This window comes from Rhinoderma darwinii (genome assembly GCF_050947455.1).
Source record: "Rhinoderma darwinii isolate aRhiDar2 chromosome 2 unlocalized genomic scaffold, aRhiDar2.hap1 SUPER_2_unloc_55, whole genome shotgun sequence".
Classification (NCBI taxonomy): domain Eukaryota; kingdom Metazoa; phylum Chordata; class Amphibia; order Anura; family Rhinodermatidae; genus Rhinoderma; species Rhinoderma darwinii.
Window position 1 is genome coordinate 1 of NW_027461724.1, and position 20,889 is coordinate 20,889.

The 20,889-nt window shown below is 41.7% G+C and overlaps 100 pseudogenes; all 100 read right to left on the bottom strand.

Moving 5' to 3' along the window:
* Nucleotides 1–66: 66 nt before the first annotated feature.
* On the bottom strand, nucleotides 67–185 carry LOC142678294 (5S ribosomal RNA; annotated as a pseudogene).
* A 67-nt stretch (nucleotides 186–252) lies between these two features.
* LOC142678306 (5S ribosomal RNA) lies at nucleotides 253–371 on the bottom strand (annotated as a pseudogene).
* Nucleotides 372–438: 67 nt separating this feature from the next.
* Nucleotides 439–557, bottom strand: LOC142678307 (5S ribosomal RNA; annotated as a pseudogene).
* Nucleotides 558–624: 67 nt separating this feature from the next.
* LOC142678318 (5S ribosomal RNA) lies at nucleotides 625–743 on the bottom strand (annotated as a pseudogene).
* A 67-nt stretch (nucleotides 744–810) lies between these two features.
* LOC142677723 (5S ribosomal RNA) lies at nucleotides 811–929 on the bottom strand (annotated as a pseudogene).
* Nucleotides 930–996: 67 nt separating this feature from the next.
* LOC142679251 (5S ribosomal RNA) lies at nucleotides 997–1,115 on the bottom strand (annotated as a pseudogene).
* A 67-nt stretch (nucleotides 1,116–1,182) lies between these two features.
* LOC142679864 (5S ribosomal RNA) lies at nucleotides 1,183–1,301 on the bottom strand (annotated as a pseudogene).
* A 67-nt stretch (nucleotides 1,302–1,368) lies between these two features.
* On the bottom strand, nucleotides 1,369–1,487 carry LOC142679290 (5S ribosomal RNA; annotated as a pseudogene).
* Nucleotides 1,488–1,554: 67 nt separating this feature from the next.
* Nucleotides 1,555–1,673, bottom strand: LOC142678575 (5S ribosomal RNA; annotated as a pseudogene).
* Nucleotides 1,674–1,740: 67 nt separating this feature from the next.
* On the bottom strand, nucleotides 1,741–1,859 carry LOC142679825 (5S ribosomal RNA; annotated as a pseudogene).
* A 67-nt stretch (nucleotides 1,860–1,926) lies between these two features.
* On the bottom strand, nucleotides 1,927–2,045 carry LOC142679257 (5S ribosomal RNA; annotated as a pseudogene).
* Nucleotides 2,046–2,112: 67 nt separating this feature from the next.
* LOC142678330 (5S ribosomal RNA) lies at nucleotides 2,113–2,231 on the bottom strand (annotated as a pseudogene).
* Nucleotides 2,232–2,490: 259 nt separating this feature from the next.
* Nucleotides 2,491–2,609, bottom strand: LOC142678476 (5S ribosomal RNA; annotated as a pseudogene).
* A 67-nt stretch (nucleotides 2,610–2,676) lies between these two features.
* LOC142679008 (5S ribosomal RNA) lies at nucleotides 2,677–2,795 on the bottom strand (annotated as a pseudogene).
* Nucleotides 2,796–2,862: 67 nt separating this feature from the next.
* On the bottom strand, nucleotides 2,863–2,981 carry LOC142678744 (5S ribosomal RNA; annotated as a pseudogene).
* Nucleotides 2,982–3,048: 67 nt separating this feature from the next.
* LOC142678218 (5S ribosomal RNA) lies at nucleotides 3,049–3,167 on the bottom strand (annotated as a pseudogene).
* Nucleotides 3,168–3,234: 67 nt separating this feature from the next.
* Nucleotides 3,235–3,353, bottom strand: LOC142678343 (5S ribosomal RNA; annotated as a pseudogene).
* Nucleotides 3,354–3,420: 67 nt separating this feature from the next.
* On the bottom strand, nucleotides 3,421–3,539 carry LOC142679047 (5S ribosomal RNA; annotated as a pseudogene).
* Nucleotides 3,540–3,606: 67 nt separating this feature from the next.
* LOC142678291 (5S ribosomal RNA) lies at nucleotides 3,607–3,725 on the bottom strand (annotated as a pseudogene).
* A 256-nt stretch (nucleotides 3,726–3,981) lies between these two features.
* LOC142679833 (5S ribosomal RNA) lies at nucleotides 3,982–4,100 on the bottom strand (annotated as a pseudogene).
* Nucleotides 4,101–4,167: 67 nt separating this feature from the next.
* LOC142679865 (5S ribosomal RNA) lies at nucleotides 4,168–4,286 on the bottom strand (annotated as a pseudogene).
* A 66-nt stretch (nucleotides 4,287–4,352) lies between these two features.
* On the bottom strand, nucleotides 4,353–4,471 carry LOC142677727 (5S ribosomal RNA; annotated as a pseudogene).
* Nucleotides 4,472–4,538: 67 nt separating this feature from the next.
* LOC142680016 (5S ribosomal RNA) lies at nucleotides 4,539–4,657 on the bottom strand (annotated as a pseudogene).
* Nucleotides 4,658–4,724: 67 nt separating this feature from the next.
* On the bottom strand, nucleotides 4,725–4,843 carry LOC142678356 (5S ribosomal RNA; annotated as a pseudogene).
* Nucleotides 4,844–4,911: 68 nt separating this feature from the next.
* Nucleotides 4,912–5,030, bottom strand: LOC142679207 (5S ribosomal RNA; annotated as a pseudogene).
* A 67-nt stretch (nucleotides 5,031–5,097) lies between these two features.
* LOC142678368 (5S ribosomal RNA) lies at nucleotides 5,098–5,216 on the bottom strand (annotated as a pseudogene).
* Nucleotides 5,217–5,283: 67 nt separating this feature from the next.
* Nucleotides 5,284–5,402, bottom strand: LOC142678673 (5S ribosomal RNA; annotated as a pseudogene).
* Nucleotides 5,403–5,469: 67 nt separating this feature from the next.
* LOC142677728 (5S ribosomal RNA) lies at nucleotides 5,470–5,588 on the bottom strand (annotated as a pseudogene).
* A 67-nt stretch (nucleotides 5,589–5,655) lies between these two features.
* Nucleotides 5,656–5,774, bottom strand: LOC142680017 (5S ribosomal RNA; annotated as a pseudogene).
* A 67-nt stretch (nucleotides 5,775–5,841) lies between these two features.
* On the bottom strand, nucleotides 5,842–5,960 carry LOC142680005 (5S ribosomal RNA; annotated as a pseudogene).
* Nucleotides 5,961–6,027: 67 nt separating this feature from the next.
* Nucleotides 6,028–6,146, bottom strand: LOC142678381 (5S ribosomal RNA; annotated as a pseudogene).
* A 67-nt stretch (nucleotides 6,147–6,213) lies between these two features.
* Nucleotides 6,214–6,332, bottom strand: LOC142678774 (5S ribosomal RNA; annotated as a pseudogene).
* A 67-nt stretch (nucleotides 6,333–6,399) lies between these two features.
* LOC142678393 (5S ribosomal RNA) lies at nucleotides 6,400–6,518 on the bottom strand (annotated as a pseudogene).
* Nucleotides 6,519–6,585: 67 nt separating this feature from the next.
* LOC142678938 (5S ribosomal RNA) lies at nucleotides 6,586–6,704 on the bottom strand (annotated as a pseudogene).
* Nucleotides 6,705–6,771: 67 nt separating this feature from the next.
* Nucleotides 6,772–6,890, bottom strand: LOC142679866 (5S ribosomal RNA; annotated as a pseudogene).
* A 67-nt stretch (nucleotides 6,891–6,957) lies between these two features.
* Nucleotides 6,958–7,076, bottom strand: LOC142678414 (5S ribosomal RNA; annotated as a pseudogene).
* A 67-nt stretch (nucleotides 7,077–7,143) lies between these two features.
* On the bottom strand, nucleotides 7,144–7,262 carry LOC142679078 (5S ribosomal RNA; annotated as a pseudogene).
* Nucleotides 7,263–7,329: 67 nt separating this feature from the next.
* Nucleotides 7,330–7,448, bottom strand: LOC142678058 (5S ribosomal RNA; annotated as a pseudogene).
* A 67-nt stretch (nucleotides 7,449–7,515) lies between these two features.
* On the bottom strand, nucleotides 7,516–7,634 carry LOC142677941 (5S ribosomal RNA; annotated as a pseudogene).
* Nucleotides 7,635–7,701: 67 nt separating this feature from the next.
* LOC142679024 (5S ribosomal RNA) lies at nucleotides 7,702–7,820 on the bottom strand (annotated as a pseudogene).
* Nucleotides 7,821–7,887: 67 nt separating this feature from the next.
* Nucleotides 7,888–8,006, bottom strand: LOC142678850 (5S ribosomal RNA; annotated as a pseudogene).
* A 67-nt stretch (nucleotides 8,007–8,073) lies between these two features.
* LOC142677778 (5S ribosomal RNA) lies at nucleotides 8,074–8,192 on the bottom strand (annotated as a pseudogene).
* Nucleotides 8,193–8,259: 67 nt separating this feature from the next.
* On the bottom strand, nucleotides 8,260–8,378 carry LOC142677980 (5S ribosomal RNA; annotated as a pseudogene).
* Nucleotides 8,379–8,445: 67 nt separating this feature from the next.
* On the bottom strand, nucleotides 8,446–8,564 carry LOC142679867 (5S ribosomal RNA; annotated as a pseudogene).
* A 67-nt stretch (nucleotides 8,565–8,631) lies between these two features.
* Nucleotides 8,632–8,750, bottom strand: LOC142678683 (5S ribosomal RNA; annotated as a pseudogene).
* Nucleotides 8,751–8,817: 67 nt separating this feature from the next.
* On the bottom strand, nucleotides 8,818–8,936 carry LOC142679180 (5S ribosomal RNA; annotated as a pseudogene).
* A 67-nt stretch (nucleotides 8,937–9,003) lies between these two features.
* LOC142678694 (5S ribosomal RNA) lies at nucleotides 9,004–9,122 on the bottom strand (annotated as a pseudogene).
* Nucleotides 9,123–9,189: 67 nt separating this feature from the next.
* LOC142677701 (5S ribosomal RNA) lies at nucleotides 9,190–9,308 on the bottom strand (annotated as a pseudogene).
* Nucleotides 9,309–9,375: 67 nt separating this feature from the next.
* Nucleotides 9,376–9,494, bottom strand: LOC142677943 (5S ribosomal RNA; annotated as a pseudogene).
* A 67-nt stretch (nucleotides 9,495–9,561) lies between these two features.
* On the bottom strand, nucleotides 9,562–9,680 carry LOC142677793 (5S ribosomal RNA; annotated as a pseudogene).
* Nucleotides 9,681–9,747: 67 nt separating this feature from the next.
* On the bottom strand, nucleotides 9,748–9,866 carry LOC142678514 (5S ribosomal RNA; annotated as a pseudogene).
* A 67-nt stretch (nucleotides 9,867–9,933) lies between these two features.
* Nucleotides 9,934–10,052, bottom strand: LOC142679789 (5S ribosomal RNA; annotated as a pseudogene).
* Nucleotides 10,053–10,119: 67 nt separating this feature from the next.
* On the bottom strand, nucleotides 10,120–10,238 carry LOC142678734 (5S ribosomal RNA; annotated as a pseudogene).
* A 67-nt stretch (nucleotides 10,239–10,305) lies between these two features.
* LOC142679869 (5S ribosomal RNA) lies at nucleotides 10,306–10,424 on the bottom strand (annotated as a pseudogene).
* Nucleotides 10,425–10,491: 67 nt separating this feature from the next.
* LOC142678684 (5S ribosomal RNA) lies at nucleotides 10,492–10,610 on the bottom strand (annotated as a pseudogene).
* Nucleotides 10,611–10,677: 67 nt separating this feature from the next.
* On the bottom strand, nucleotides 10,678–10,796 carry LOC142679182 (5S ribosomal RNA; annotated as a pseudogene).
* Nucleotides 10,797–10,863: 67 nt separating this feature from the next.
* LOC142677845 (5S ribosomal RNA) lies at nucleotides 10,864–10,982 on the bottom strand (annotated as a pseudogene).
* Nucleotides 10,983–11,049: 67 nt separating this feature from the next.
* LOC142678364 (5S ribosomal RNA) lies at nucleotides 11,050–11,168 on the bottom strand (annotated as a pseudogene).
* Nucleotides 11,169–11,421: 253 nt separating this feature from the next.
* Nucleotides 11,422–11,540, bottom strand: LOC142678082 (5S ribosomal RNA; annotated as a pseudogene).
* Nucleotides 11,541–11,607: 67 nt separating this feature from the next.
* Nucleotides 11,608–11,726, bottom strand: LOC142678693 (5S ribosomal RNA; annotated as a pseudogene).
* Nucleotides 11,727–11,793: 67 nt separating this feature from the next.
* Nucleotides 11,794–11,912, bottom strand: LOC142678772 (5S ribosomal RNA; annotated as a pseudogene).
* Nucleotides 11,913–11,979: 67 nt separating this feature from the next.
* Nucleotides 11,980–12,098, bottom strand: LOC142678071 (5S ribosomal RNA; annotated as a pseudogene).
* A 67-nt stretch (nucleotides 12,099–12,165) lies between these two features.
* Nucleotides 12,166–12,284, bottom strand: LOC142678832 (5S ribosomal RNA; annotated as a pseudogene).
* A 241-nt stretch (nucleotides 12,285–12,525) lies between these two features.
* LOC142678405 (5S ribosomal RNA) lies at nucleotides 12,526–12,644 on the bottom strand (annotated as a pseudogene).
* A 67-nt stretch (nucleotides 12,645–12,711) lies between these two features.
* Nucleotides 12,712–12,830, bottom strand: LOC142677749 (5S ribosomal RNA; annotated as a pseudogene).
* Nucleotides 12,831–12,897: 67 nt separating this feature from the next.
* LOC142678072 (5S ribosomal RNA) lies at nucleotides 12,898–13,016 on the bottom strand (annotated as a pseudogene).
* Nucleotides 13,017–13,269: 253 nt separating this feature from the next.
* LOC142679065 (5S ribosomal RNA) lies at nucleotides 13,270–13,388 on the bottom strand (annotated as a pseudogene).
* Nucleotides 13,389–13,455: 67 nt separating this feature from the next.
* LOC142678535 (5S ribosomal RNA) lies at nucleotides 13,456–13,574 on the bottom strand (annotated as a pseudogene).
* Nucleotides 13,575–13,641: 67 nt separating this feature from the next.
* Nucleotides 13,642–13,760, bottom strand: LOC142677956 (5S ribosomal RNA; annotated as a pseudogene).
* A 67-nt stretch (nucleotides 13,761–13,827) lies between these two features.
* Nucleotides 13,828–13,946, bottom strand: LOC142677905 (5S ribosomal RNA; annotated as a pseudogene).
* A 67-nt stretch (nucleotides 13,947–14,013) lies between these two features.
* On the bottom strand, nucleotides 14,014–14,132 carry LOC142678094 (5S ribosomal RNA; annotated as a pseudogene).
* Nucleotides 14,133–14,385: 253 nt separating this feature from the next.
* On the bottom strand, nucleotides 14,386–14,504 carry LOC142679998 (5S ribosomal RNA; annotated as a pseudogene).
* A 67-nt stretch (nucleotides 14,505–14,571) lies between these two features.
* LOC142678866 (5S ribosomal RNA) lies at nucleotides 14,572–14,690 on the bottom strand (annotated as a pseudogene).
* Nucleotides 14,691–14,757: 67 nt separating this feature from the next.
* On the bottom strand, nucleotides 14,758–14,876 carry LOC142678536 (5S ribosomal RNA; annotated as a pseudogene).
* A 67-nt stretch (nucleotides 14,877–14,943) lies between these two features.
* LOC142677957 (5S ribosomal RNA) lies at nucleotides 14,944–15,062 on the bottom strand (annotated as a pseudogene).
* A 67-nt stretch (nucleotides 15,063–15,129) lies between these two features.
* On the bottom strand, nucleotides 15,130–15,248 carry LOC142677906 (5S ribosomal RNA; annotated as a pseudogene).
* A 67-nt stretch (nucleotides 15,249–15,315) lies between these two features.
* LOC142678417 (5S ribosomal RNA) lies at nucleotides 15,316–15,434 on the bottom strand (annotated as a pseudogene).
* A 253-nt stretch (nucleotides 15,435–15,687) lies between these two features.
* LOC142679999 (5S ribosomal RNA) lies at nucleotides 15,688–15,806 on the bottom strand (annotated as a pseudogene).
* Nucleotides 15,807–15,873: 67 nt separating this feature from the next.
* Nucleotides 15,874–15,992, bottom strand: LOC142678990 (5S ribosomal RNA; annotated as a pseudogene).
* A 67-nt stretch (nucleotides 15,993–16,059) lies between these two features.
* LOC142677899 (5S ribosomal RNA) lies at nucleotides 16,060–16,178 on the bottom strand (annotated as a pseudogene).
* Nucleotides 16,179–16,645: 467 nt separating this feature from the next.
* LOC142678254 (5S ribosomal RNA) lies at nucleotides 16,646–16,764 on the bottom strand (annotated as a pseudogene).
* A 253-nt stretch (nucleotides 16,765–17,017) lies between these two features.
* Nucleotides 17,018–17,136, bottom strand: LOC142678138 (5S ribosomal RNA; annotated as a pseudogene).
* A 67-nt stretch (nucleotides 17,137–17,203) lies between these two features.
* LOC142677961 (5S ribosomal RNA) lies at nucleotides 17,204–17,322 on the bottom strand (annotated as a pseudogene).
* A 67-nt stretch (nucleotides 17,323–17,389) lies between these two features.
* Nucleotides 17,390–17,508, bottom strand: LOC142678194 (5S ribosomal RNA; annotated as a pseudogene).
* A 67-nt stretch (nucleotides 17,509–17,575) lies between these two features.
* Nucleotides 17,576–17,694, bottom strand: LOC142677981 (5S ribosomal RNA; annotated as a pseudogene).
* Nucleotides 17,695–17,761: 67 nt separating this feature from the next.
* LOC142678666 (5S ribosomal RNA) lies at nucleotides 17,762–17,880 on the bottom strand (annotated as a pseudogene).
* Nucleotides 17,881–17,947: 67 nt separating this feature from the next.
* LOC142678429 (5S ribosomal RNA) lies at nucleotides 17,948–18,066 on the bottom strand (annotated as a pseudogene).
* Nucleotides 18,067–18,133: 67 nt separating this feature from the next.
* On the bottom strand, nucleotides 18,134–18,252 carry LOC142678196 (5S ribosomal RNA; annotated as a pseudogene).
* Nucleotides 18,253–18,319: 67 nt separating this feature from the next.
* LOC142677982 (5S ribosomal RNA) lies at nucleotides 18,320–18,438 on the bottom strand (annotated as a pseudogene).
* A 67-nt stretch (nucleotides 18,439–18,505) lies between these two features.
* LOC142678669 (5S ribosomal RNA) lies at nucleotides 18,506–18,624 on the bottom strand (annotated as a pseudogene).
* Nucleotides 18,625–18,691: 67 nt separating this feature from the next.
* LOC142678441 (5S ribosomal RNA) lies at nucleotides 18,692–18,810 on the bottom strand (annotated as a pseudogene).
* Nucleotides 18,811–18,877: 67 nt separating this feature from the next.
* LOC142677751 (5S ribosomal RNA) lies at nucleotides 18,878–18,996 on the bottom strand (annotated as a pseudogene).
* Nucleotides 18,997–19,063: 67 nt separating this feature from the next.
* Nucleotides 19,064–19,182, bottom strand: LOC142678073 (5S ribosomal RNA; annotated as a pseudogene).
* Nucleotides 19,183–19,435: 253 nt separating this feature from the next.
* Nucleotides 19,436–19,554, bottom strand: LOC142679067 (5S ribosomal RNA; annotated as a pseudogene).
* A 67-nt stretch (nucleotides 19,555–19,621) lies between these two features.
* Nucleotides 19,622–19,740, bottom strand: LOC142678533 (5S ribosomal RNA; annotated as a pseudogene).
* A 67-nt stretch (nucleotides 19,741–19,807) lies between these two features.
* On the bottom strand, nucleotides 19,808–19,926 carry LOC142677958 (5S ribosomal RNA; annotated as a pseudogene).
* Nucleotides 19,927–19,993: 67 nt separating this feature from the next.
* On the bottom strand, nucleotides 19,994–20,112 carry LOC142677907 (5S ribosomal RNA; annotated as a pseudogene).
* Nucleotides 20,113–20,179: 67 nt separating this feature from the next.
* Nucleotides 20,180–20,298, bottom strand: LOC142678454 (5S ribosomal RNA; annotated as a pseudogene).
* A 253-nt stretch (nucleotides 20,299–20,551) lies between these two features.
* LOC142679997 (5S ribosomal RNA) lies at nucleotides 20,552–20,670 on the bottom strand (annotated as a pseudogene).
* Nucleotides 20,671–20,737: 67 nt separating this feature from the next.
* On the bottom strand, nucleotides 20,738–20,856 carry LOC142678743 (5S ribosomal RNA; annotated as a pseudogene).
* Between the last annotated feature and the right edge of the window lie 33 nt (nucleotides 20,857–20,889).

Here is a 20,889-nt window from a genome sequence, read left to right on the forward strand (position 1 = left end):
TTAAATGCTTTAATCCATAGTCCTTTTTAATCGATTGTGAAACAAAATCTAAACGACATAATAAAAAGTCAACCGCACCACGGATTCCCAGACAGTCTCCCACACTGGTACTAGCGAGGCCTTAAGCTGTGTAACTTCTGCGATCTGACGAGAGCAGGCACATTCAGCTTAGAATGGCCATTGACGTTAAATGCTTTAATCCATAGTCCTATTTAATCTATTGTGAAACAAAATCTAAACGACATAATAAAAAGTCAACCGCACCACGGATTCCCAGACAGTCTCCCACACTGGTACTAGCGAGGCCTTAAGCTGTGTAACTTCTGCGATCTGACGAGAGCAGGCACATTCAGCTTAGAATGGCCATTGACATTAAATGCTTTAATCCATAGTCCTTTTTAATCGATTGTGAAACAAAATCTAAACGACATAATAAAAAGTCAACCGCACCACGGATTCCCAGACAGTCTCCCACACTGGTACTAGCGAGGCCTTAAGCTGTGTAACTTCTGCGATCTGACGAGAGCAGGGACATTCAGCTTAGAATGGTCATTGACATTAAATGCTTTAATCCATAGTCCTTTTTAATCGATTGTGAAACAAAATCTAAACGACATAATAAAAAGTCAACCGCACCACGGATTCCCAGACAGTCTCCCACACTGGTACTAGCGAGGCCTTAAGCTGTGTAACTTCTGCGATCTGACGAGAGCAGGCACATTCAGCTTAGAATGGCCATTGACATTAAATGCTTTAATCCATAGTCCTTTTTAATCGATTGTGAAACAAAATCTAAACGACATAATAAAAAGTCAACCGCACCACGGATTCCCAGACAGTCTCCCACACTGGTACTAGCGAGGCCTTAAGCTGTGTAACTTCTGCGATCTGACGAGAGCAGGGACATTCAGCTTAGAATGACCATTGACATTAAATGCTTTAATCCATAGTCCTTTTTAATCGATTGTGAAACAAAATCTAAACGACATAATAAAAAGTCAACCGCACCACGGATTCACAGACAGTCTCCCACACTGATACTAGCGAGGCCTTAAGCTGTGTAACTTCTGCGATCTGACGAGAGCAGTCACATTCAGCTTAGAATGGCCATTGACATTAAAAGCCTTAATCCATAGTCCTATTTAATCTATTGTGAAACAAAATCTAACCAACATAATAAAAAGTCAACCGCACCACGGATTCCCAGACAGTCTCCCACACTGGTACTAGCGAGGCCTTAAGCTGTGTAACTTCTGCGATCTGACGAGAGCAGGGACATTCAGCTTAGAATGGCCATTGACATTAAATGCTTTAATCCATAGTCTTTTTTAATCGATTGTGAAACAAAATCGAAACGACATAATAAAAATTCAACTGCACCACGGATTCCCAGACAGTCTCCCACACTGGTACTAGCGAGGCGTTAAGCTGTGTAACTTCTGCGATCTAACGAGAGCAGGCACATTCAGCTTAGAATGGCCATTGACATTAAATGCTTTAATCCATAGTCCTTTTTAATCGATTGTGAAACAAAATCTAAACGACATAATAAAAAGTCAACCGCACCACGGATTCCCAGACAGTTTCCCACACTGGTACTAGTGAGGCCTTAAGCTGTGTAACTTCTGCGATCTGACGAGAGCAGGCACATTCAGTTTAGAATGGCCATTGACATTAAAAGCCTTAATCCATAGTCCTATTTAATCTATTGTGAAACAAAATCTAAACAACATAATAAAAAGTCAACCACACCACGGATTCCCAGACAGTCTCCCACACTGGTACTAGCGAGGCCTTAAGCTGTGTAACTTCTGCGTTCTGACGAGAGCAGGCACATTCAGCTTAGAATGGCCATTGACATTAAATGTTTTAATCTATAGTCCTATTTAATCTATTGTGAAAAAAAATCTAAACGACATAATAAAAAGTCGACCGCACCACGGATTCCCAGACAGTCTCCCACACTGGTACTAGCGAGGCGTTAAGCTGTGTAACTTCTGCGATCTGACGAGAGCAGGCACATTCAGCTTAGAATGGCCATTAACATTAAATGCTTTAATCCATAGTCCTTTTTAATCGATTGTGAAACAAAATCTAAACGACATAATAAAAAGTCAACCGCACCACGGATTCCCAGACAGTCTCCCACACTGGTACTAGCGAGGCCTTAAGCTGTGTAACTTCTGCGATCTGACGAGAGCAGGCACATTCAGCTTAGAATGGCCATTGACATTAAAAGCCTTAATCCATAATCCTATTTAATCTATTGTGAAACAAAATCTAAACAACATAATAAGAAGTCAACCATACCACGGATTCCCAGACAATCTCCCACACTGGTACTAGTGAGGCCTTAAGCTGTGTAACTTCTGCGTTCTGACGAGAGAAGGCACATTCAGCTTAGAATGGCCATTAACATTAACATTAAATGCTTTAATCCATAGTCCTATTTAATCTATTGTGAAACAAAATCTAAACGACATAATAAAAAGTCAACCGAACCACGGATTCCCAGACAGTCTCCCACACTGGTACTAGCGAGGCCTTAAGCTGTGTAACTTCTGCGATCTGACGAGAGCAGGCACATTCAGCTAAGAATGGCCATTGACGTTAAATGCTTTAATCCATAGTCCTATTTAATCTATTGTGAAACAAAATCTAAACGACATAATAAAAAGTCAACCGCACCACGGATTCCCAGGCAGTCTCCCACACTGGTACTAGCGAGGCGTTAAGCTGTGTAACTTCTGCGATCTAACGAGAGCAGGGACATTCAGCTTAGAATGGCCATTAACATTAAAGGCTTTAATCCATAGTCCTTTTTAATCGATTGTGAAACAAAATCTAAACGACATAATAAAAATTCAACCGCACCACGGATTCCCAGACAGTCTCCCACACTGGTACTAGCGAGGCCTTAAGCTGTGTAACTTCTGCGTTCTGACCAGAGCAGGCACATTCAGCTTAGAATGGCCATTGACGTTAAATGCTTTAATCCATAGTCCTATTTAATCTATTGTGAAACAAAATCTAAACGACATAATAAAAAGTCAACGGCACCACAGATTCCCAGACAGTCTCCCACACTGGTACTAGCGAGGCGTTAAGCTGTGTAACTTCTGCGATCTAACGAGAGCAGGCACATTCAGCTTAGAATGGCCATTGACATTAAATGCTTTAATCCATAGTCCTTTTTAATCGATTGTGAAACAAAATCTAAACGACATAATAAAAAGTCAACCGCACCACGGATTCCCAGACAGTCTCCCACACTGGTACTAGCGAGGCCTTAAGCTGTGTAACTTCTGCGATCTGACGAGAGCAGGCACATTCAGCTTAGAATGGCCATTGACATTAAAAGCCTTAATCCATAGTCCTATTTAATCTATTGTGAAACAAAATCTAAACAACATAATAAAAAGTCAACCGCACCATGGATTTCCAGACAGTCTCCCACACTGGTACTAGCGAGGCCTTAAGCTGTGTAACTTCTGCGATCTGACGAGAGCAGGGACATTCAGCTTAGAATGGCCATTGACATTAAATGCTTTAATCCATAGTCCTTTTTAATCGATTGTGAAACAAAATCTAAACGACATAATAAAAATTCAACCGCACCACGGATTCCCAGACAGACTCCCACACTGGTACTAGCGAGGCCTTAAGCTGTGTAACTTCTGCGTTCTGACGAGAGCAGGCACATTCAGCTTAGAATGGCCATTGACGTTAAATGCTTTAATCCATAGTCCTATTTAATCTATTGTGAACCAAAATCTAAACGACATAATAAAAAGTCAACCGCACCACCACGGATTCCCAGACAGTCTCCCGCACTGGTACTAGCGAGGCCTTAAGCTGTGTAACTTCTGCGATCTGACAAGAACAGGCACATTCAGCTTAGAATGGCCATTGACATTAAAAGCCTTAATCCATAGTCCTATTTAATCTATTGTGAAACAAAATCTAAACAACATAATAAAAAGTCAACCGCACCACGGATTCCCAGACAGTCTCCCAAACTGGTACTAGCGAGGCCTTAAGCTGTGTAACTTCTGCGATCTGACGAGAGCAGGCACATTCAGCTTAGAATGGCCATTGACATTAAAAGCCTTAATCCATAGTCCTATTTAATCTATTGTGAAACAAAATCTAAACAACATAATAAAAAGTCAACCGCACCACGGATTCCCAGACAGTCTCCCACACTGGTACTAGCGAGGCCTTAAGCTGTGTAACTTCTGCGATCTGACGAGAGCAGGGACATTCAGCTTAGAATGGCCATTGACATTAAATGCTTTAATCATAGTCCTTTTTAATCGATTGTGAAACAAAATCTAAACGACATAATAAAAATTCAACCGCACCACGGATTCCCAGACAGTCTCCCACACTGGTACTAGCGAGGCCTTAAGCTGTGTAACTTCTGCGTTCTGACGAGAGCAGGCACATTCAGCTTAGAATGGCCATTGACGGTAAATGCTTTAATCCATAGTCCTATTTAATCTATTGTGAAACAAAATCTAAACGACATAATAAAAAGTCAACCGCACCACGGATTCCCAGACAGTCTCCCACACTGGTACTAGCGAGGCCTTAAGCTGTGTAACTTCTGCGATCTGACGAGAACAGGCACATTCAGCTTAGAATGGCCATTGACATTAAAAGCCTTAATCCATAGTCCTATTTAATCTATTGTGAAACAAAATCTAAACAACATAATAAAAAGTCAACCGCACCACGGATTCCCAGACAGTCTCCCACACTGGTACTAGCGAGGCCTTAAGCTGTGTAACTTCTGCGATCTGACGAGAGCAGGCACATTCAGCTTAGAATGGCCATTGACATTAAAAGCCTTAATCCATAGTCCTATTTAATCTATTGTGAAACAAAAATCTAAACAACATAATAAAAAGTCAACCGCACCACGGATTCCCAGACAGTCTCCCACACTGGTACTAGCGAGGCGTTAAGCTGTGTAACTTTTGCGATCTAACGAGAGCAGGCACATTCAGCTTAGAATGGCCATTGACATTAAATGCTTTAATCCATAGTCCTTTTTAATCGATTGTGAAACAAAATCTAAACGACATAATAAAAAGTCAACCGCACCACGGATTCCCAGACAGTCTCCCACACTGGTACTAGCGAGGCCTTAAGCTGTGTAACTTCTGCGATCTGACGAGAGCAGGCACATTCAGCTTAGAATGGCCATTGACATTAAAAGCCTTAATCCATAGTCCTATTTAATCTATTGTGAAACAAAATCTAAACAACATAATAAAAAGTCAACCGCACCACGGATTCCCAGACAGTCTCCCACACTGGTACTAGCGAGGCCTCAAGCTGTGTAACTTCTGCGATCTGACGAGGGCAGGGACATTCAGCTTAGAATGGCCATTGACATTAAAGGCTTTAATCCATAGTCCTTTTTAATCGATTGTGAAACAAAATCTAAACGACATAATAAAAATTCAACCGCACCACGGATTCCCAGACAGTCTCCCACACTGGTACTAGCGAGGCCTTAAGCTGTGTAACTTCTGCGTTCTGACGAGAGCAGGCACATTCAGCTTAGAATGGCCATTGACGTTAAATGCTTTAATCCATAGTCCTATTTAATCTATTGTGAAACAAAATCTAAACGACATAATAAAAAGTCAACCGCACCACGGATTCCCAGACAGTCTCCCACACTGGTACTAGCGAGGCCTTAAGCTGTGTAACTTCTGCGATCTGACGAGAACAGGCACATTCAGCTTAGAATGGCCATTGACATTAAAAGCCTTAATCCATAGTCCTATTTAATCTATTGTGAATCAAAATCTAAACAACATAATAAAAAGTCAACCGCACCACGGATTCCCAGACAGTCTCCCACACTGGTACTAGCGAGGCCTTAAGCTGTGTAACTTCTGCGCTCTGACGAGAGCAGGCACATTCAGCTTAGAATGGCCATTGACATTAAAAGCCTTAATCCATAGTCCTATTTAATCTATTGTGAAACAAAATCTAAACAACATAATAAAAAGTCAACCGCACCACGGATTCCCAGACAGTCTCCCACACTGGTACTAGCGAGGCCTTAAGCTGTGTAACTTCTGCGATCTGACGAGAGCAGGCACATTCAGCTTAGAATGGCCATTGACGTTAAACGCTTTAATCGATAGTCCTATATAATCTATTGTGAAACAAAATCTAAACGACATAATAAAAAGTCAACCGCACCACGGATTCCCAGACAGTCTCCCACACTGGTACTAGCGAGGCGTTAAGCTGTGTAACTTCTGCGATCTAACGAGAGCAGGCACATTCAGCTTAGAATGGCCATTGACATTAAATGCTTTAATCCATAGTCCTTTTTAATCGATTGTGAAACAAAATCTAAACGACATAATAAAAAGTCAACCGCACCACGGATTCCCAGACAGTCTCCCACACTGGTACTAGCGAGGCCTTAAGCTGTGTAACTTCTGCGATCTGACGAGAGCAGGCACATTCAGCTTAGAATGGCCATTGACATTAAATGCTTTAATCCATAGTCCTTTTTAATCGATTGTGAAACAAAATCTAAACGACATAATAAAAAGTCAACCGCACCACGGATTCCCAGACAGTCTCCCACACTGGTACTAGCGAGGCCTTAAACTGTGTAACTTCTGCGATCTGACGAGAGAAGGCACATTCAGCTTAGAATGGCCATTGACATTAAATGCTTTAATCCATAGTCCTTTTTAATCGATTGTGAAACAAAATCTAAATGACATAATAAAAAGTCAACCGCACCACGGATTCCCAGACAGTCTCCCACACTGGTACTAGCGAGGCCTTAAGCTGTGTAACTTCTGCGATCTGACGAGAGCAGGGACATTCAGCTTAGAATGGCCATTGACATTAAATGCTTTAATCCATAGTCCTTTTTAATCGATTGTGAAACAAAATCTAAACGACATAATAAAAATTCAACCGCACCACGGATTCCCAGACAGTCTCCCACACTGGTACTAGCGAGGCCTTAAGCTGGGTAACTTCTGCGATCTGACGAGAGCAGGCACATTCAGCTTAGAATGGCCATTGACGTTAAATGCTTTAATCCATAGTCCTATTTAATCGATTGTGAAACAAAATCTAAACGACATAATAAAAAGACAACCGCACCACGGATTCCCAGACATTCTCCCACACGGGTACTAGCGAGGCCTTAAGCTGTGTAACTTCTGCGATCTGACGAGAGCAGGCACATTCAGCTTAGAATGGCCATTGACGTTAAACGCTTTAATCGATAGTCCTATATAATCTATTGTGAAACAAAATCTAAACGACATAATAAAAAGTCAACCGCACCACGGATTCCCAGACAGTCTCCCACACTGGTACTAGCGAGGCCTTAAGCTGTGTAACTTCTGCGATCTGATGAGAGCAGGGACATTCAGCTTAGAATGGCCATTGACATTAAATGCATTAATCCATAGTCCTTTTTAATCGATTGTGAAACAAAATCTAAACGACATAATAAAAAGTCAACCACACCACGGATTCCCAGACAGTCTCCCACACTGGTACTAGCGAGGCCTTAAGCTGTGTAACTTCTGCGATCTGACGAGAGCAGGGACATTCAGCTTAGAATGGCCATTGACATTAAATGCTTTAATCCATAGTCCTTTTTAATCGATTGTGAAACAAAATCTAAACGACATAATAAAAATTCAACCGCACCACGGATTCCCAGACAGTCTCCCACACTGGTACTAGCTAGGCCTTAAGCTGTGTAATTTCTGCATTCTGACGAGAGCAGGCACATTCAGCTTAGAATGGCCATTGACGTTAAATGCTTTAATCCATAGTCCTATTTAATCTATTGTGAAACAAAATCTAAACGACATAATAAAAAGTCAACCGCACCACGGTTTCCCAGACAGTCTCCCACACTGGTACTAGCGAGGCCTTAAGCTGTGTAACTTCTGCGATCTGACGACAGCAGGCACATTCAGCTTAGAATGGCCATTGACATAAAATGCTTTAATCCATAGTCCTTTTTAATCGATTGTGAAACAAAATCTAAACGACATAATAAAAAGTCAACCGCACCACGGATTCCCAGACAGTCTCCCACACTGGTACTAGCGAGGCCTTAAGCTGTGTAACTTCTGCGATCTGACGAGAGCAGGCACATTCAGCTTAGAATGGCCATTGTCATTAAATGCTTTAATCCATAGTCCTTTTTAATCGATTGTGAAACAAAATCTAAACGACATAATAAAAATTCAACCGCACCACGGATTCCCAGACAGTCTCCCACACTGGTACTAGCGAGGCCTTAAGCTGTGTAACTTCTGCGATCTGACGAGAGCAGGCACATTCAGCTTAGAATGGCCATTGACATTAAAAGCCTTAATCCATAGTCCTATTTAATCTATTGTGAAACAAAATCTAAACAACATAATAAAAAGTCAACCGCACCACGGATTCCCAGACAGTCTCCCACACTGGTACTAGCGAGGCCTTAAGCTGTGTAACTTCTGCGATCTGACGAGAGCAGGGACATTCAGCTTAGAATGGCCATTGACTTTAAATGCTTTAATCCATAGTCCTTTTTAATCGATTGTGAAACAAAATCTAAACGACATAATAAAAATTCAAACGCACCACGGATTCCCAGACAGTCTCCCACACTGGTACTAGCGAGGCCTTAAGCTGTGTAACTTCTGCGATCTGACGAGAGCAGGCACATTCAGCTTAGAATGGCCATTGACATTAAAAGCCTTAATCCATAGTCCTATTTAATCTATTGTGAAACAAAATCTAAACAACATAATAAAAAGTCAACCGCACCACGGATTCCCAGACAGTCTCCCACACTGGTACTAGCGAGGCCTTAAGCTGTGTAACTTCTGTGATTTGACGAGAGCAGGGACATTCAGCTTAGAATGGCCATTGACATTAAATGCTTTAATCCATAGTCCTTTTTAATCGATTGTGAAACAAAATCTAAACGACATAATAAAAATTAAACCGCACCACGGATTCCCAGACAGTCTCCCACACTGGTACTAGCGAGGCCTTAAGCTGTGTAACTTCTGCGATCTGACGAGAGCAGGCACATTCAGCTTAGAATGGCCATTGACATTAAATGCTTTAATCCATAGTCCTATTTAATCTATTGTGAAACAAAATCTAAACGACATAATAAAAAGTCAACAGCACCACGGATTCCCAGACAGTCTCCCACACTTGTACTAGCGAGGCCTTAAGCTGTGTAACTTCTGCGATCTGACGAGAGCAGGCACATTCAGCTTAGAATGGCCATTGACATTAAAAGCCTTAATCCATAGTCCTATTGAATCTATTGTGAAACAAAATCTAAACAACATAATAAAAAGTCAACCACACCACGGATTCCCAGACAGTCTCCCACACTGGTACTAGCGAGGCCTTAAGCTGTGTAACTTCTGCGATCTGACGAGAGCAGGGACATTCAGCTTAGAATGGCCATTGACATTAAATGCTTTAATCCATAGTCCTTTTTAATCGATTGTGAAACAAAATCTAAACGACATAATAAAAAGTCAACAGCACCACGGATTCCCAGACAGTCTCCCACACTGGTACTAGCAAGGCCTTAAGCTGTGTAACTTCTGCAATCTGACGAGAGCAGGGACATTCAGCTTAGAATGGCCATTGACATTAAATGCTTTATTCCATAGTCCTTTTTAATCGATTGTGAAACAAAATCTAAACGACATAATAAAAAGTCAACCGCACCACGGATTCCCAGACAGTCTCCCACACTGGTACTAGCTAGGCCTTAAGCTGTGTAACTTCTGCATTCTGACGAGAGCAGGCACATTCAGCTTAGAATGGCCATTGACGTTAAATGCTTTAATCCATAGTCCTATTTAATCTATTGTGAAACAAAATGTAAACGACATAATAAAAAGTCAACCGCACCACGGTTTCCCAGACAGTCTCCCACACTGGTACTAGCGAGGCCTTAAGCTGTGTAACTTCTGCGATCTGACGAGAGCAGGCACATTCAGCTTAGAATGGCCATTGACATAAAATGCTTTAATCCATAGTCCTTTTTAATCGATTGTGAAACAAAATCTAAACGACATAATAAAAATTCAACCGCACCACGGATTCCCAGACAGTCTCCCACACTGGTACTAGCGAGGCCTTAAGCTGTGTAACTTCTGCAATCTGACGAGAGCAGGCACATTCAGCTTAGAATGGCCATTGACGTTAAAAGCCTTAATCCATAGTCCTATTTAATCTATTGTGAAACAAAATCTAAACGACATAATAAAAAGTCAACCGCACCACGGATTCCCAGACAGTCTCCCACACTGGTACTAGCGAGGCCTTAAGCTGTGTAACTTCTGCGATCTGACGAGAGCAGGGACATTCAGCTTAGAATGGCCATTGACTTTAAATGCTTTAATCCATAGTCCTTTTTAATCGATTGTGAAACAAAATCTAAACGACATAATAAAAATTCAAACGCACCACGGATTCCCAGACAGTCTCCCACACTGGTACTAGCGAGGCCTTAAGCTGTGTAACTTCTGCGATCTGACGAGAGCAGGCACATTCAGCTTAGAATGGCCATTGACATTAAAAGCCTTAATCCATAGTCCTATTTAATCTATTGTGAAACAAAATCTAAACAACATAATAAAAAGTCAACCGCACCACGGATTCCCAGACAGTCTCCCACACTGGTACTAGCGAGGCCTTAAGCTGTGTAACTTCTGTGATTTGACGAGAGCAGGGACATTCAGCTTAGAATGGCCATTGACATTAAATGCTTTAATCCATAGTCCTTTTTAATCGATTGTGAAACAAAATCTAAACGACATAATAAAAAGTCAACCGCACCACGGATTCCCAGACAGTCTACCACACTGGTACTAGCGAGGCCTTAAGCTGTGTAACTTCTGCGATCTGACGAGAGCAGGCACATTCAGCTTAGAATGGCCATTGACATTAAATGCTTTAATCCATAGTCCTTTTTAATCGATTGTGAAACAAAATCTAAACGACATAATAAAAAGTTAACCGCACCACGGATTCCCAGACAGTCTCCCACACTGGTACTAGCGAGGCCTTAAGCTGAGTAACTTCTGCGATCTGACGAGAGCAGGCACATTCAGCTTAGAATGGCCATTGACGTTAAATGCTTTAATCCATAGTCCTATTTAATCTATTGTGAAACAAAATCGAAACTACATAATAAAAATGCAACCGCACCACGGATTCCCAGACAGTCTCCCACACTGGTACTAGCGAGGCCTTAAGCTGTGTAACTTCTGCGATCTAACGAGAGCAGGCACATTCAGTTTAGAAAGGCCATTGACATTAAATGCTTTAATCCATAGTCCTTTTTAATCGATTGTGAAACAAAATCTAAACGACATAATAAAAAGTCAACCGCACCACGGATTCCCAGACAGTCTCCCACACTGGTACTAGCGAGGCCTTAAGCTGTGTAACTTCTGCGATCTGACGAGAGCAGGCACATTCAGCTTAGAATGGCCATTGACATTAAAAGCCTTAATCCATAGTCCTATTTAATCTATTGTGAAACAAAATCTAAACAACATAATAAAAAGTCAACCGCACCACGGATTCCCAGACAGTCTCCCACACTGGTACTAGCGAGGCCTTATGCTGTGTAACTTCTGCGTTCTGACGAGAGCAGGCACATTCTGCTTAGAATGGCCATTGACGTTAAATGCTTTAATCCATAGTCCTATTTAATCTATTGTGAAACAAAATCTAAACGACATAATAAAAAGTCAACCGCACCACGGATTCCCAGACAGTCTCCCACACTGGTACTAGCGAGGCGTTAAGCTGTGTAACTTCTGCGATCTAACGAGAGCAGGCACATTCAGCTTAGAATGGCCATTGACATTAAATGCTTTAATCCATAGTCCTTTTTAATCGATTGTGAAACAAAATCTAAACGACATAATAAAAAGTCAACCGCACCACGGATTCCCAGACAGTCTCCCACACTGGTACTAGCGAGGACTTAAGCTGTGTAACTTCTGCGATCTGACGAGAGCAGGCACATTCAGCTTAGAATGGCCATTGACATTAAATGCGTTAATCCATAGTCCTTTTTAATCGATTGTGAAACAAAATCTAAACGACATAATAAAAATTCAACCGCACCACGGATTCCCATACAGTCTCCCACACTGGTACTAGCGAGGCCTTAAGCTGTGTAACTTCTGCGATCTGACGAGAGCAGGCAAATTCAGCTAAGAATGGCCATTGAGGTTAAATGCTTTAATCCATAGTCCTATTTAATCTATTGTGAAACAAAATCTAAACGACATAATAAAAAGTCAACCGCACCACGGATTCCCAGACTGGTACTAGCGAGGCGTTAAGCTGTGTAACTTCTGCGATCTAACGAGAGCAGGCACATTCAGTTTAGAAAGGCCATTGACATTAAATGCTTTAATCCATAGTTCTTTTTAATCGATTGTGAAACAAAATCTAAACGACATAATAAAAAGTCAACCGCACCACGGATTCCCAGACAGTCTCCCACACTGGTACTAGCGAGGCCTTAAGCTGTGTAACTTCTGCGATCTGACGAGAGCAGGCACATTCAGCTTAGAATGGCCATTGACATTAAAAGCCTTAATCCATAGTCCTATTTAATCTATTGTGAAACAAAATCTAAACAACATAATAAAAAGTCAACCGCACCACGGATTCCCAGACAGTCTCCCACACTGGTACTAGCGAGGCCTTAAGCTGTGTAACTTCTGCGTTCTGACGAGAGCAGGCACATTCTGCTTAGAATGGCCATTGACGTTAAATGCTTTAATCCATAGTCCTATTTAATCTATTGTGAAACAAAATCTAAACGACATAATAAAAAGTCAACCGCACCACGGATTCCCAGACAGTCTCCCACACTGGTACTAGCGAGGACTTAAGCTGTGTAACTTCTGCGATCTGACGAGAGCAGGCACATTCAGCTTAGAATGGCCATTGACATTAAATGCTTTAATCCATAGTCCTTTTTAATCGATTGTGAAACAAAATCTAAACGACATAATAAAAAGGCAACCGCACCACGGATTCCCAGACAGTCTCCCACACTGGTACTAGCGAGGCCTTAAGCTGTGTATCTTCTGTGATCTGACGAGAGCAGGCACATTCAGCTTATAATCGCCATTGACATTAAATGCTTTAATCCATAGTCCTTTTTAATCGATTGTGAAACAAAATCTAAACGACATAATAAAAAGGCAACTGCACCACGGATTCCCAGACAGTCTCCCACACTGGTACTAGCGAGACCTTAAGCTGTGTAACTTCTGCAATCTGACGAGAGCAGGCACATTCAGCTTAGAATGGCCATTGACATTAAATGCTTAAATCCATAGTCCTTTTTAATCGATTGTGAAACAAAATCTAAACGACATAATAAAAAGTCAACCGCACCACGGATTCCCAGACAGTCTCCCACACTGGTACTAGCGAGGCCTTAAGCTGTGTAACTTCAGCGATCTGACGAAAGCAGGCACATTCAGCTTAGAATGGCCATTGACATTAAATGCTTTAATCCATAGTCCTTTTTAATCGATTGTGAAACAAAACCTAAACGACACAATAAAAAGTCAACCGCACCACGGATTCCCAGACAGTCTCCCACACCGGTACTAACGAGGCCTTAAGCTGTGTAACTTCTGCAATCTGACGAGAACAGGGACATTCAGCTTAGTATGGCCATTGACATTAAATGCTTTAATCCATAGTCCTTTTTAATCGATTGTGAAACAAAATCTAAACGACATAATAAAAAGTCAACCGCACCACGGATTCCGAGACAGTCTCCCACGCTGGTACTAGCGAGGCCTTAAGCTGTGTAACTTCTGCGATCTGACGAGAGCAGGCACATTCAGCTTAGAATGGCCATTGACGTTAAATGCTTTAATCCATAGTCCTTTTTAATCGATTGGGAAAAAAAATCTAAACGACATAATAAAAAGTCAACCGCACCACGGATTCCCAGACAGTCTCCCACACTGGTACTAGCGAGGCCTTAAGCTGTGTAACTTCTGCGATCTGACGAGAGCAGGCACATTCAGCTTAGAATGGCCATTGACTTTAAAAGCCTTAATCCATAGTCCTATTTAATCTATTGTGAAACAAAATCTAAACAACATAATAAAAAGTCAACCGCACCACAGAATCCCAGACAGTCTCACACACTGGTACTAGCGAGGCCTTAAGCTGTGTAACTTCTGCGATCTGACGAGAGCAGAGACATTCAGCTTAGAATGGCCATTGACATTAAATGCTTTAATCCATAGTCCTTTTTAATCGATTGTGAAACAAAATCTAAACGACATAATAAAAATTCAACCGCACCACGGATTCCCAGAAAGTCTCCCACACTGGTACTAGCGAGGCCTTAAGCTGTGTAACTTCTGCGTTCTGACGAGAGCAGGCACATTCAGCTTAGAATGGCCATTGACGTTAAATTCTTTAATCCATAGTCCTATTTAATCTATTGTGAAACAAAATCTAAACAACATAATAAAAAGTCAACCGCACCACGGATTCCCAGACAGTCTCCCACACTGGTACTAGCGAGGCCTTAAGCTGTGTAACTTCTGCGATCTGACGAGAGCAGGTACATTCAGCTTAGAATGGCCATTGACATTAAATGCTTTAATCCATAGTCCTTTTTAATCGATTGTGAAACAAAATCTAAACGACATAATAAAAAGTCAACCGCACCACGGATTCCCAGACAGTCTCCCACACTGGTACTAGCGAGGCCTTAAGCTGTGTAACTTCAGCGATCTGACGAAAGCAGGCACATTCAGCTTAGAATGGCCATTGACATTAAATGCTTTAATCCATAGTCCTTTTTAATCGATTGTGAAACAAAACCTAAACGACACAATAAAAAGTCAACCGCACCACGGATTCCCAGACAGTCTCCCACACCGGTACTAACGAGGCCTTAAGCTGTGTAACTTCTGCAATCTGACGAGAACAGGGACATTCAGCTTAGTATGGCCATTGACATTAAATGCTTTAATCCATAGTCCTTTTTAATCGATTGTGAAACAAAATCTAAACGACATAATAAAAAGTCAACCGCACCACGGATTCCGAGACAGTCTCCCACGCTGGTACTAGCGAGGCCTTAAGCTGTGTAACTTCTGCGATCTGACGAGAGCAGGCACATTCAGCTTAGAATGGCCATTGACGTTAAATGCTTTAATCCATAGTCCTTTTTAATCGATTGGGAAAAAAAATCTAAACGACATAATAAAAAGTCAACCGCACCACGGATTCCCAGACAGTCTCCCACACTGGTACTAGCGAGGCCTTAAGCTGTGTAACTTCTGCGATCTGACGAGAGCAGGCACATTCAGCTTAGAATGGCCATTGACTTTAAAAGCCTTAATCCATAGTCCTATTTAATCTATTGTGAAACAAAATCTAAACAACATAATAAAAAGTCAACCGCACCACAGAATCCCAGACAGTCTCACACACTGGTACTAGCGAGGCCTTAAGCTGTGTAACTTCTGCGATCTGACGAGAGCAGAGACATTCAGCTTAGAATGGCCATTGACATTAAATGCTTTAATCCATAGTCCTTTTTAATCGATTGTGAAACAAAATCTAAACGACATAATAAAAATTCAACCGCACCACGGATTCCCAGAAAGTCTCCCACACTGGTACTAGCGAGGCCTTAAGCTGTGTAACTTCTGCGTTCTGACGAGAGCAGGCACATTCAGCTTAGAATGGCCATTGACGTTAAATTCTTTAATCCATAGTCCTATTTAATCTATTGTGAAACAAAATCTAAACAACATAATAAAAAGTCAACCGCACCACGGATTCCCAGACAGTCTCCCACACTGGTACTAGCGAGGCCTTAAGCTGTGTAACTTCTGCGATCTGACGAGAGCAGGTACATTCAGCTTAGAATGGCCATTGACATTAAATGCTTTAATCCATAGTCCTTTTTAATCGATTGTGAAAGAAAATCAAAACGACATAATAAAAAGTCAACCGCACCACGGATTCCCAGACAGTCTCCCACACTGGTACTAGCGAGGCCTTAAGCTGTGTAATTTCTGCGATCTGACGAGAGCAGGCACATTCAGCTTAGAATGGCCATTGACATTAAATGCTTTAATCCATAGTCCTTTTTAATCGATTGTGAAACAAAATCTAAACGACATAATAAAAAGTCAACCACACCACGGATTCCCAGACAGTCTCCCACACTGGTACTAGCGAGGCCTTAAGCTGTGTAACTTCTGCGATCTAACGAGAGCAGGCACATTCAGCTTTGAATGGCCATTAAAATTAAAAGCCTTAAGCCTTAATCCATAGTCCTATTTAATCTATTGTGAAACAAAATCTAAACAACATAATAAAAAGTCAACCGCACCACGGATTCCCAGACAGTCTCCCACACTGGTACTAGCGAGGTGTTAAGCTGTGTAACTTCTGCGATCTAACGAGAGCAGGCACATTCAGCTTTGAATGGCCATTAAAATTAAAAGCCTTAAGCCTTAAGCCTTAAGCCTTAATCCATAGTCCTATTTAATCTATTGTGAAACAAAATCTAAACAACATAATAAAAAGTCAACCGCACCACGGATTCCCAGACAGTCTCCCACACTGATACTAGCGAGGCCTTAAGCTGTGTAACTTCTGCGATCTGACGAGAGCAGGGACATTCAGCTTAGAATGGCCATTGACATTAAATGCTTTAATCCATAGTCCTTTTTTATCGATTGTGAAATAAAATCTAAACGACATAATAAAAATTCAACCGCACCACGGATTCCCAGACAGTCTCCCACACTGTTACTAGCGAGGGCTTAAGCTGTGTAACTTCTGCATTCTGACGAGAGCAGGCACATTCAGCTTAGAATGGCCATTGACGTTAAATGTTTTAATCCATAGTCCTTTTTAATCGATTGTGAAACAAAATCTAAACGACATAATAAAAAGTCAAGCGCACCACGGATTCCCAGACAGTCTCCCACACTGGTACTAGCGAGGCCTTAAGCTGTATAACTTCTGCGATCTGACGAGAGCAGGCACATTCAGCTTAGAATGGCCATTGACATTAAAAGCCTTAATCCATAGTCCTATTTAATCTATTGTGAAACAAAATCTAAACAACATAATAAAAAGTCAACCGCACCACGGATTCCCAGACAGTCTCCCACACTGGTACTAGCGAGGCCTTAAGCTGTGTAACTTCTGCGATCTGACGAGAGCAGAAACATTCAGCTTAGAATGGCCATTGACATTAAATGCTTTAATCCATAGTCCTTTTTAATCGATTGTGAAACAAAATCTAAACGACATAATAAAAAGTCAACCGCACCACGTATTCCCAGACAGTCTCCCACACTGGTACTAGCGAGGACTTAAGCTGTGTAACTTCTGCGATCTGACGAGAGCAGGGACATTCAGCTTAGAATGGCCATTGACATTAAATGCTTTAATCCATAGTCCTTTTTAATCGATTGTGAAACAAAATCTAAACGACATAATAAAAATTCAACCGCACCACGGATTCCCAGACAGTCTCCCACACTGGTACTAGCGAGGCCTTAAGCTGTGTAACTTCTGCGATCTGACGAGAGCAGGCACATTCAGCTTAGAATGGCCATTGACATTAAATGCTTTAATCCATAGTCCTTTTTAATCGATTGTGAAACAAAATCTAAACGACATAATAAAAAGTCAACCGCACCACGGATTCCCAGACAGTCTCCCACACTGGTACTAGCGAGGCCTTAAGCTGTGTAACCTCTGCGATCCAACGAGAGCAGGCACATTCAGCTTAGAATGGCCATTGACATCAATAGCCTTAATCCATAGTCCTATTTAATCTATTGTGAAACAAAATCTAAACAACATAATAAAAAGTCAACCGCACCACGGATTCCCAGACAGTCTCCCACACTGGTACTAGCGAGGCCTTAAGCTGTGTAACTTCTGCGATCTGACGAGAGCAGGCACATTCAGCTTAGAATGGCCATTGACATTAAATGCTTTAATCCATAGTCCTTTTTAATCGATTGTGAAACAAAATCTAAACGACATAATAAAAAGTCAACCGCACCACGTATTCCCAGACAGTCTCCCACACTGGTACTAGCGAGGACTTAAGCTGTGTAACTTCTGCGATCTGACGAGAGCAGGGACATTCAGCTTAGAATGGCCATTGACATTAAATGCTTTAATCCATAGTCCTTTTTAATCGATTGTGAAACAAAATCTAAACGACATAATAAAAATTCAACCGCACCACGGATTCCCAGACAGTCTCCCACACTGGTACTAGCGAGGCCTTAAGCTGTGTAACTTCTGCGATCTGACGAGAGCAGGCACATTCAGCTTAGAATGGCCATTGACATTAAATGCTTTAATCCATAGTCCTTTTTAATCGATTGTGAAACAAAATCTAAACGACATAATAAAAAGTCAACCGCACCACGGATTCCCAGACAGTCTCCCACACTGGTACTAGCGAGGCCTTAAGCTGTGTAACCTCTGCGATCCAACGAGAGCAGGCACATTCAGCTTAGAATGGCCATTGACATCAATAGCCTTAATCCATAGTCCTATTTAATCTATTGTGAAACAAAATCTAAACGACATAATAAAAAGTCAACCGCACCACGGATTCCCAGACAGTCTCCCACACTGGTACTAGCGAGGCCTTAAGCTGTGTAACTTCTGCGATCTGACGAGAGCAGGCACATTCAGCTTAGAATGGCCATTGACATTAAAAGCCTTAATCCATAGTCCTATTTAATCTATTGTGAAACAAAATCTAAACAACATAATAAAAAGTCAACCGCACCACGGATTCCCAGACAGTCTCCCACACTGGTACTAGCGAGGCCTTAAGCTGTGTAACTTCTGCGTTCTGACGAGAGCAGGCACATTCTGCTTAGAATGGCCATTGACGTTAAATGCTTTAATCCATAGTCCTATTTAATCTATTGTGAAACAAAATCTAAACGACATAATAAAAAGTCAACCGCACCACGGATTCCCAGACAGTCTCCCACACTGGTACTAGCGAGGACTTAAGCTGTGTAACTTCTGCGATCTGACGAGAGCAGGCACATTCAGCTTAGAATGGCCATTGACATTAAATGCTTTAATCCATAGTCCTTTTTAATCGATTGTGAAACAAAATCTAAACGACATAATAAAAAGGCAACCGCACCACGGATTCCCAGACAGTCTCCCACACTGGTACTAGCGAGGCCTTAAGCTGTGTATCTTCTGTGATCTGACGAGAGCAGGCACATTCAGCTTATAATCGCCATTGACATTAAATGCTTTAATCCATAGTCCTTTTTAATCGATTGTGAAACAAAATCTAAACGACATAATAAAAAGGCAACTGCACCACGGATTCCCAGACAGTCTCCCACACTGGTACTAGCGAGACCTTAAGCTGTGTAACTTCTGCAATCTGACGAGAGCAGGCACATTCAGCTTAGAATGGCCATTGACATTAAATGCTTAAATCCATAGTCCTTTTTAATCGATTGTGAAACAAAATCTAAACGACATAATAAAAAGTCAACCGCACCACGGATTCCCAGACAGTCTCCCACACTGGTACTAGCGAGGCCTTAAGCTGTGTAACTTCAGCGATCTGACGAAAGCAGGCACATTCAGCTTAGAATGGCCATTGACATTAAATGCTTTAATCCATAGTCCTTTTTAATCGATTGTGAAACAAAACCTAAACGACACAATAAAAAGTCAACCGCACCACGGATTCCCAGACAGTCTCCCACACCGGTACTAACGAGGCCTTAAGCTGTGTAACTTCTGCAATCTGACGAGAACAGGGACATTCAGCTTAGTATGGCCATTGACATTAAATGCTTTAATCCATAGTCCTTTTTAATCGATTGTGAAACAAAATCTAAACGACATAATAAAAAGTCAACCGCACCACGGATTCCGAGACAGTCTCCCACGCTGGTACTAGCGAGGCCTTAAGCTGTGTAACTTCTGCGATCTGACGAGAGCAGGCACATTCAGCTTAGAATGGCCATTGACGTTAAATGCTTTAATCCATAGTCCTTTTTAATCGATTGGGAAAAAAAATCTAAACGACATAATAAAAAGTCAACCGCACCACGGATTCCCAGACAGTCTCCCACACTGGTACTAGCGAGGCCTTAAGCTGTGTAACTTCTGCGATCTGACGAGAGCAGGCACATTCAGCTTAGAATGGCCATTGACTTTAAAAGCCTTAATCCATAGTCCTATTTAATCTATTGTGAAACAAAATCTAAACAACATAATAAAAAGTCAACCGCACCACAGAATCCCAGACAGTCTCACACACTGGTACTAGCGAGGCCTTAAGCTGTGTAACTTCTGCGATCTGACGAGAGCAGAGACATTCAGCTTAGAATGGCCATTGACATTAAATGCTTTAATCCATAGTCCTTTTTAATCGATTGTGAAACAAAATCTAAACGACATAATAAAAATTCAACCGCACCACGGATTCCCAGAAAGTCTCCCACACTGGTACTAGCGAGGCCTTAAGCTGTGTAACTTCTGCGTTCTGACGAGAGCAGGCACATTCAGCTTAGAATGGCCATTGACGTTAAATTCTTTAATCCATAGTCCTATTTAATCTATTGTGAAACAAAATCTAAACAACATAATAAAAAGTCAACCGCACCACGGATTCCCAGACAGTCTCCCACACTGGTACTAGCGAGGCCTTAAGCTGTGTAACTTCTGCGATCTGACGAGAGCAGGTACATTCAGCTTAGAATGGCCATTGACATTAAATGCTTTAATCCATAGTCCTTTTTAATC